Raw genomic sequence first — 10,367 nt, 5'->3', positions numbered from 1 at the left:
CAGAAGACCCAATACTATTATGGACTACTGGACTCTTTTAGAATATTTTGCTGAGTTTACACACCTATAATATTCAAATAATGGAACTCAACAAAAAACGGGGATACAGATGAATGTCCATTTTGTATCTGCATATTCAAAATGGTTAGGATAGATATATAGTTGCATTCTCTTAAAAAAATAGAGGGATTTGTTGTAATGCTGTTTGTAAATAAGATATCAAGTCCGCCTCTTGTATAGCAATTAACCACTAGGAAGAATGTATGCAATGTGTTAATTATTGAAACTGTCCTACCAATTTGGTTTGAAACTGTCTCATTGCTATTTCTCAATAAAATTATGGGAAAAAATTATTTTAAAAAAAGGAATGAGGCAGAACTTTATTGTGGCTTTGGTGGGAATGAATAGATGAGACAGAGTGAACAGGCCAGTCAGGTTTAGGATGGGCTAGTTTTGATAATGTTATGGCCTCATGACACATGGGGACTGTCCCTATTGGCCTGGTGCCTGACTTTTATAGTAGTATTTTTGCAAGCTTCATAAAGGTGTACTCAGAGAGATGTTCTTTAGCATATCTAGAAGTACCTCAGGGCAGGAATGAGAAGCAATTTCTCCAGGATCAGCCAGTCCCCACAGGCCAGAGAATTAGTACAATAAAGAAGATAATATACTTGACACACTTATGCATAAGCCAGGTTCTTTTGTGCTGCAAGGGTTATTGTCACCTTCAAGAACTATCATACCAGCTGGGTGTGGTGGTGCACATCTGTAATCGCAGCATTTGGGAGGCAGATGCAGGAGGATCCTTGTGAGTTCCAGACCAGCCTGTGCTACAAAGTGAGTTTAAGGCCAGCCTGAATAGCATAGTGAGATCTTGTCTCAAAAAAAAAAAAGACAAAAAAGCAAAAGAACTATCATAACCATATCAGTGATTCCTATTCTTGTCTAGAAGTAAGGCTCATGAGGACAGGGACCATGTAGCACCCAGCACATGACTGGCACACAGTAGCTCTCCAGATAGATTTGATGAATGAATATGTGTTCCCATTCCTGCTGAATTTAGGTCTTCATGCTCTGTAAAGGAGGTATAGGTGTAGGTGCTCAGTAATGTATTATTTTATCAGGGCAATAAGCATGACAGGGAAAACCACCTGTCAACAATCACAATGACCAAGGGCTTGAACTCTATGCTTATGATGAGCCCTTCCTGAAGAAGGCAGGTGGTTTCAGATTTTACCTAGTAGAGATTTCATGAATCCCAGCCACAAGTACTCCTGGCTTTGTCTTCAGGAAATCTGTGCTGACTTCTCACTTGACCAGTATTCTCCTTTTAGTCCTCTTTCCGGGACCCAAAAATCATCTTTATTTGACCATCTGGAGAATATACTCAGGAGTGTCTGCTTTGTTTCATCTATTTGGTTTTTTTTTTTTTATATATGGTCTTGCTGATTTACTTCATTGCCTAGACTGGGCTTGAACTTGCAATCATCCTGCTTCAGCCTCCAAGCATGCCAGGATAACAAGTGTGTGCTGCCATACCTGGAATTGCTTCCTTTTTGTGTGATCTTCATACACCTATCCTCAAAAAAAGAAGATAATATACTTGAGCCAATGCCACTCCAAGCATCTTCAGTGATTTATATTCAGTCAGACACTCTAGAGTATGCATGTGCACAATTGTTTCATGTGTTTTTTTCTTGGTTTAATATTGTCTTTGAGGAAGATCCATAACAGATTCCTACTTTCAGACCTTACAATCACTTGTCAGAATCGAGGATTCCAGGAGTTGGGATGGCAGTAGGCATCCAGAGCTCTAGGAGAATTCCATACCACTGCGCCATGCAAACATACTTTGACAGATAAGAGGAGGGTTCCAGTGCTGTGGGGGTGGGAAGGTTCAAGAGGCAGACTCCCTTTCCTCAGGAAATTTACAGATAAAAAACAACAGAAACAAACAACATGCACAGAATTTAATATTGTGAATATGAACTGGCATATTTTAAGAGAAATGTTGATGAGAGAGAGAGAGAGAGAGAGAGAGAGAGAGAGAGAGAGAGAGAGAGAGAGAGCGCACAGCAAAATAATACATTAGATCTGATCCAACCCCTTCTCCAGAAGTTGCCAAGACTCCCAGAAGCCTGGTCCTTTAACCCATGCCTGCAGTTCCTGTAAGATACCCAACTCTCCCCACCCCAAGCAGTCAATTGAAGAGGCCCTAACCACTTCAAGTTTCTTCTGCAGAGAAAACAAGAACCAAAGACTGGAAAATTAGAGGGCTAGAAAGTAGTAAAGAAAGATGAGGCTTCAACTCCACATAGAGACTGTCATGTCCACTTCCTTTCCCAGCCCCATTCCAGAAGCCTCTCTTCTCATTGGCTCAACAATGGCTGTTGCCATGGCTACTGGGTGACAGATGCTTTCTGAGTCTGGCATGTGAGGCATTCCTCCAATTTGGGATCCGACCTGGAAGAGGTGACTATTTTTAGCCACATGCTGCTTAATGTATGCTTTAGCAAAGTCAGCTCTTTACATCATCTTTCTCCTCAATGACCCATTTCCTTGCTCCTATTGCTTAAAGCATTTGTAGGAAGTTTGATTTACTATTACTACAATGGAAAAGGCTCCTATGATTTTTTGTTTTGTTTTGTTTTTGTCTTTTTTGAGACTTGGTTGCATTGTCTGGCTAAGGCTGGCCTTGAACTCTAGCTCCAGGCTGGCTTGGAACTCTCAGTGATCCTACTGGTCTCAGCTTCCTGAGTGCTGAAATTATAGGTGTGTGCCACTGTACCTGGAAAAGATTCAAGTTTGTGTGTGTGTGGTTTTTTTTTTCACCAGTAATCAAACTCGGGGCCTCACCCTTGTTAGGCAGGTGCTACACCACTAGGCTACATCACCAGCCTCAAGACTCTATAATTTAGATTTTTAAAATATTCCCCCAAGGCCTCATGTGTCTAGAGGGTGCTTGCATCATGGGGATGATATGCTCGTTAGTGGATTTATCCACCCTTGTGTTCAGCAGCTAAGTGTGCTGGTATGAGATGGGCCTGAGCGGCAGTAGGTCACTGGGGCCCAGAAAGTGCGTTCATGACCCCAGTTCTTCTCTTTTCTCTCCGCTTCCTGGATGCTGGGAGTTGACCCCTTTTCTTCCTCTATGTTCCTATGTCATGTTGTGTCTGCCTTGAGACCATCCAAATATGAACTGAAACTGAGCCAGAATAAACCCCGTGTCCTCTAAGTTGTGGGGGTTCTGCATTTTAACCCAGTGATGAAATAGCAACCAAGACAAAAACACAACAGAGACCTCAAGATCTGACCACAGACACTTCAGGCTCAGGACATTCACCGCCCAGTTATCAGCGCACACTTTCGCTTCCTCTTTGAGCTGCAAGGCTGCTCTTCAGGGTAGCACTTTCAGTCTTGGTTCTTCAACACGATGTCCAGCGCTGCTGCAAGCACCCTGGGGACCTCTGTGCTGACTTTGACCTTCATTATTGGTGAGTTTTCCATTTCATATGCCTGTATATACCTCTATTTTGCTATCATTTGCAAGCAATGATTCTTAGGTTCTATGTTTATCGCATGCATATAGAAAGGTAGCATGATTGAATTTCAAGAGTTTTCAACTTCACTCCCTTCCAAATTAGCTAGCTGGCCCTAGAATCTTTATATGATGTGCCCAAGCTATCTTTCTAAACCTAGATAGTCAGTTTCCAATCCCCAAGTGTGAAATCCCCAGGGCATTCTCCAAACATTCAATGTAACTACATTGGAAATTTTATACACCTTTTGATGTTTACCTCAATTTCATATATCCAATAATTTATATGGGCTGTCTCTCCCTACCCTAGTAAAAAGGATTCAAGCATTCCATCCTTTTTCTTGGTTCTCATGAGTAAAAATCTTAGAGCTTGAGACACTGAACACACAGCCCTGGTTCTGTGTTATTTGGACATTTCATAACTTACTTATGACCCTGGAAGCTTCATAGAACCAGGGAAGGTAATTTTTCTCCCTTCTGTGTCTCTGTTTCCTAATTCAGCACCTTGCACATAATAGAGACTCAGGAAATATTCATGGAGTTGGATTGCTATACAAAAGTTTTCAAACTAGGTGTCTACTCTAACCTCCACTACTGATTTAGAACTTCAAGTCTTCTAGATCTTAGCCTCCTTGTCTATAAAATAAGAATGTTAATACATGCCTCACTCCACAAATTTGCTTCTAGAATTAAACTAGGCTGGCTTTATAAATGGCACCCCTGAGATAAAAACACATGTTCCTCCAGAAATTAGAAAAAAATGAGAAAATATCATAGTAATGCTAAATCTGTCCAAGCTAGATAATGCAGCTTCAGCAAATATCAAAGTGATACAAACAGGTTACACATGAAGGACAAATCAGAAGTAGGGTTGAAGTGGAGGGAAGCAGAACATAGGAAGGAAAGGAGAAGAGGAGGAGTGGATACAACAGCATGGTATGGTCAGAGACCATGCCCAGTGGACTGGCACACAGAGAGTTGCTGAGCAGAAATAAGCTCAAAAGCAGTCATGATCTCAAGTCACCAATGTCTGACATTGCCAGTTCTGCAGATAACGCACTACTATTATGGACTTCTGGACTCTATTGGGTTATTTTGCTGAATTCAAGCACCTACAATATTTGAGTGTCAATGGAAAACCCATCTCTGACAAAACAAAACAAAAAAGTAGGATATAAATGAAGGACCATTTTGTAGTAAATATATAAAATATTATATATCTGTATATATAAAATAGGATAGATATACACTACTTTCTCTTAGTTCAATGAGAAGAAATATTTGTACTAATAGTGTTTAGACAAGATATCATGTCTGCATCTTGTACTCTGAGTAGCTACTACAAAGACAACAATATGCAATGTATTATTATTATAACTGTCCTCCTAACCTGTTTTGAAACTGTCTCATTGCTATTTCTTTCTCATTAAAATTAATATTAAAAAGGAAAAAAAAATGAAGTTAAAAAAAAAAAGCAGGCATGATGAGAGGGCCTTGCACCGGCACTGCACAGGTTCCCTTTTCTGCATGCCGCTGGAGTGTTCTTGGGCACAGAGCTCTCCAAGTCCACAAGAGGGTAAATCAGATGGAGAAGGGCCCCAGGCAAAGCAGGAGAAGGTCAGAAATGGAACCCAGCAATGTAACTGTCACAGGGGATTTTGATTCAGATAGACTTCTTCGAGAAACACTGAGCCAATAGAACTGCAACAAATAAAAGCTATAAAGCACATTGGTTCCTGGAAAAACACAAAAACCAGAAAGTGGCAATAAAAGCAAGGCACTGCAAAAATCCTGAGAAGCGGGGAAAAGACAAGCCAAAGCTAAGAGAATATAGAAGGCTGGCGAAAAAAGATTTTAATGTAACTATTAGAAGACACTTAAAACAGATACACGTGAAACGAGTGGCATAAATATACGGAAGGCTAAAGATAACAATTAAGCATGGGTTGATTTGCATTTCTCAAGACTGAAAGTGAATAGAGAAATTCATTATTTATCAAGGAGCTGGGGGCCGGCGAGATAGCTCAGTAGTCTAAAAGTGCTTGCTTAGGCAAGCTTAAGCAGGCACAGGGGACCGTGGTTTGATCCCAGCACATGTGCCTTGCCAGCCCCACCCTCAGGATGGGCTGAGCCAGCAAAAAAAAATGCTTGAGATATCAAGGAGCTGGGCTGGGTGTGGTGGCTCACACCAGTAAGCCCAGCACTTGAGAGGCTGAGGTAGGAGTATTGCCACCAGTTTATAGCCAGCCTGTGCACTGTACTGAATTCAAGGGTATTCTGAGCTAAAAAGAAAGATCGTGTCTCAAAAACACAAAATGAAACAAAAATGTAGCAAGAGTCAAGAGTAGGTGATGCAGTAATGGACAGGTAGAGATCAAATCAGATGGGTAAGAGCAGAGTGATCAACATGGGCTCAGGGCAGGAGCTCTCAGGACCATGGATAGCTCTGACCTCCCTATGTCTAGGTCAGAGCTGGCCTTTTAAGACAATGCTACCAGAAGAAGAAGAAGGAGATGAGGAAGAAGAAGCAGAGGAAAAAGAAGAGGAGGAGGAAGAGAAGGAGGGAGAGGAGGAGAAGGAGAAAAAGAGAATGTTATCTGGATTGGTTTCACTGCCAAGATTTCATTTCAATGTTAAAAGGATCTGGCTTGCCTCCTGATACCCATTCTGGGGAATAGTTCTTATCTATCTGGTGGCCTTTCTACCTCCACTCAGACATGATATGAGAAAGTAGAAAGGAAAATGAACTGGGCACTAGAAAGCTTGTGTTTTGCTCTTGGCATGGCCACTTGCTAGCTGTGTGGTCTTGGAGAAAGCAAACTTGGTAAGGCTCAGTTTTTCACCTCAGTAAAGTGAGGTTAGTTAAGGTTTTAGCTACTGCCTTTAAAAGAACTCCTGGGAAACTTGAATAAGGTCATGCAAAAAAGTGAAAAGTGAAAGAAAGCACTTTTAAACTGTAACAGCTTCATTAAACATGTGTGGTTGTTGGAATTAGCTCCCTACAAAGTGAATAAAAGAGTTCCATAGAAACTCAGTGGCCTAGGATACCTGGGCGGTTGGCCAAAGGGTCTCCAAAAGTGGGAGTGAGAGCCTGAGAGGAATGTGGGAGCCTAAAAGCTCTGGGAAGTGGACAGAAAGAACAAAAGTGAAAAAGAGATGAGAGTAGTGGTATACACCTATAATCCCAGGACTTGAGAGGCTAAGACAGGAGAATCACAGTTCAAGGCCAACCTGGACTACAGAATGTCTCAAAACAGCAAACAAAGTAAAAAAAAAAAATAGCAGAAGAGGACAGACTTGCAAGTAGTCTTGATATCCCCAAGAAAAACTACTAAACAAGTTTGATTATTTTATGTAAATTTAAGGCTAAAACTTGAAACAGTTAATGTATCAAATAGGTTCAAGCCTATTTCAATAGCATTAAACATCTTTCTGCAATTTTTAAAATGTCTTCTCTGGTCAAACTGAATCTCCTTTGTCATGTTCTTCCTTAGCTTTAGTTTGAGTCCAAAAAATATAACAGGTGATCAGTATAGAAAAAAAATAGGAAAAATAAACACATGAAGATAATATTGGGCCAAGCATAGTGTAATCCCAGCACTTTGGAGACTGCAGCAAGAGGATCACACGTTCAAGGCTAGCCTAGATTAGTGAGGTCCAGGATAGACAACATAGTAAAAGTCTGTCTTAAAAAGAAAGAAGAGCTGGGTATTTAGCTCAGTGGCACAACACCTGCCTGGCAAGTATGAGATCCTGAGTGCTATTCCCTGTATATGAAAAAGAAAAAAGAAAGAAAGAAAGAAAAAGAGAAGAAATTGATTCAAACAAAAATAAGAGAGGAGAAAAAGCAATATTCTCAATCTTACAAGCCAAACATAATTTTCCAAACATTCTTCAGACTTTTTTTTTTCTTTGAGCAGAGAGAACCTTTATTCATGAACTTGCTGGGGGTGGCACAGTGGAAGCCTTCAGGAGTGCAGGGCTCGCCACTTGTGCAGGGGACCGCGATCCGGGCTGTATTTCACCCCACAGCCATCAGGGATGAGGCGCTCCTCGGCTACCCTGTCTTCAGATTCATCTGCATTGAGCTTGGTGAAGCCCCACTTTTGGGGATGTGGATCTTCTGGCGGCCAGGGAACTTAAACTTGGCCCTGCGTAGGGCCTCGAGCACGTGTTCCTTGTTCTGCAGCTTGGTGCGGATAGACAGGATGACCTGCCCAATGGGAACCCCTGCCACTGCGCCCTGGAACTTCCTAAAGGCACCTCGTGTGCAAGTCTGGAGCCTGTTGACCCCAGCGCAGGACAACACCTTGTTGATGTGGATGACGTGGAAAGGGTGGAGCCACACCGGATGTGGAAGCCGTCTTTGCCACAGCTTTTTACCATGTACTTGTTGGCACAAATCCGGGCGGCCTCCAGGGCTTCCGAGGAGAGCTGCTCACACTCATCAGACACCATGAGGCCACAGAGTGGGAACTCACGCACTTTCGCTTTCTTCCACCCCAGGTGAAAGATGCGGATCTTGGCCTTAGGGATACCTTGACAGAAGCGGGACCTTGGGTACAGCTCAGTTGCTGGTAACACAGGGTGGGACGACGTCCCATGGCTACACCAAGGGTCTTTGAGGGAGCGCCGAAGGAAAAGAGCTCTTCGAACTTCTAAATGCTCAGAAAAAGTGCTGTCTTCATTCACTTTTATAATGAGCAAATATGGGATCATCGCCATGCTATTTTACAGTGTGTCTTTTCAAACAGCAAACAGGTCATACAGATACCAATAAATATGTGGTGGACACAGGTTTAATGGTTACATATAATATTTATTATATAAATATGTCATAATTATTTCATCATTCCCTTTTCGTGAGATATCTATGCTGCATCCAAGATTTCTTTTTGGGGGTACTTTATGTGAAGTTAGTGTAATAGCTAAAACTGCTTTTTTTTTTTTTTTTGTATTTTAGAGAAGGTTCTACAGGGTATTCTGGGTCTCTAGACCAGGTCTAGATTGGACTCATAGTGATCTGCCTGTTTACAGCCTCCCAATAATCCAATATCAGCCAAAGAAATTGAAAGTGTAATTAAATATTTACCAACAAAGAAAAGCCCACACCCTGATGAATTCACTGTTGAATTCTGTAAGACATTTACAGAAGAATTAATGCCACCAATGATGAAACTCTTTAAAGAAACTGAAGAAAAATAATACTTCCAAAATCATTTCTGGAAGCAACTATTACTCATTCCAAAACCAGAAAAGAACCCAACCAAAAAAGAAAACTACAAGCCAATCTCACTAATCAACATAGACACAGAAATCTTTACTAAGATACTGGCAAACCAAGTGCAACAAATCATCAAGAAAATTATGCACCATGACCAAATAAGATCCATCTGCATGATGCAATGATGGTTCGACACACAAAAATCAATAAATGTAATACACTGTGTTAACAGAACTAAACACAAAAATCACATGATCATCTCAATAGATGTAGAACATTCATTCATAATTTTTAAAACCCACAGAAAATCAGAATAGATGGATTTTTTAATCTCATATGATAAAAACCATTTATCACAAACCCATAGCTAACATCATACTAAATGGTCAAAACTGAAAGCTTTCACTCTAAAATCAGGAAGAAGGGCTGGCCAGGTAGCTCAGCAGATTAAAGTGCCTGCTTATGCAGAGTGCAGTGGCCAGGCTTCTATCCCCAGCCTGCCACGCCAGCCCCACCCCCGGGATGCACTGGGCTAGCCATTGAGACTAGGTGTAGTGGTGCATGTCTGTAATCCCAGCTCTTTGGAGGCTGAAAACAGGAGAATCACTAGGAGTCTGATCTACGTAATAAGACCCTGTAGACCCTGTACTAAAACACATTTTTTAAAAAAATAATAAATAAAAATAAAATCAGGAACAAGACAGGGATGTCCTCTACCAACGGTCTTACTCAGTGTAGTTCTGGAGGGGACACACGGAGTCACCACAAGCATGGCCAAGCTGCACAGACTGCCGAGAGACACCTTGGCACTTACTAGTCTGTGAGAAGTCCGACTTCGGCCATGACAAGTCATGCCACCGGCATCTCGTGGAGACGGACTACCACAATTACAAGGTATCTTTGCTAATTCTGGAATGTGGGTTACTGTTGAAAGAACTGAAAAGCCAGGTCATGGAAATGGGACCCTATTACTTTGTGAAGAACTTACCTCTTCATAAGTTAATTCCATATGAATTCATCAACACCTTTTGAAGAAAGGTTCATGCTGTACACTGACATACAATACACTGATGAAGATAACACTGTTGCACTACTACAAAATAGGACATTAACTCCATTGTTGGATAAAGACACATATGAAGAAACTGGACTTCAAGGTTGTCCACCTCAGTATTCTGGCAGGAAAATTATGAAAGTTATTGTTCCCATTGATTTGATAGATTTATCCTTTAACCTGGATTCCAAGAAATATGAAAGAGTATCTTGGTGCTTGAAAGAAAAGAAGCCATTGAAATTTGATTTTTCTCTTGGATTGGCATCAGGCAGGTACAGAAGAGTGGACACTAAGGTCGTACTTTTCTAAATACCAGATTCAAGAGCGGCAGCCCAGAGTGGCAGTGAGCACACTGAGAAATCTGCAGTGCCCAGAGCTGCGTAGTGGTGAGCTCCATGGAGAGCTGGAAGGGTCCTGCAGTGCTCCGGAGCTCTTCGACTGGCTTGGTGCTGTCTTCTGTGACTTGGGCCTAAATAATGAGCCTAATAACTTCATATCAACCTATTGCTGCCCCCAGCCAAGCACAGTGGTGACAAAGGCTTATTTGTGTA

General features: G+C 41.6%; 2 pseudogenes; one reads left to right on the top strand and one right to left on the bottom strand.

Annotated features, from left to right (window-relative positions):
- Nucleotides 1-7,478: 7,478 nt before the first annotated feature.
- Nucleotides 7,479-8,142, bottom strand: LOC101586725 (annotated as a pseudogene).
- A 1,418-nt stretch (nucleotides 8,143-9,560) lies between these two features.
- Nucleotides 9,561-10,367, top strand: part of LOC101562147 — a 24,926-nt pseudogene continuing 24,119 nt past the window's right edge.

Source organism: Octodon degus, unplaced genomic scaffold (genome assembly GCF_000260255.1).
Source record: "Octodon degus isolate 3935 unplaced genomic scaffold, OctDeg1.0 scaffold00019, whole genome shotgun sequence".
NCBI classification, from domain to species: Eukaryota; Metazoa; Chordata; class Mammalia; order Rodentia; family Octodontidae; genus Octodon; species Octodon degus.
This window is presented reverse-complemented; position numbering and strand designations above follow the sequence as displayed.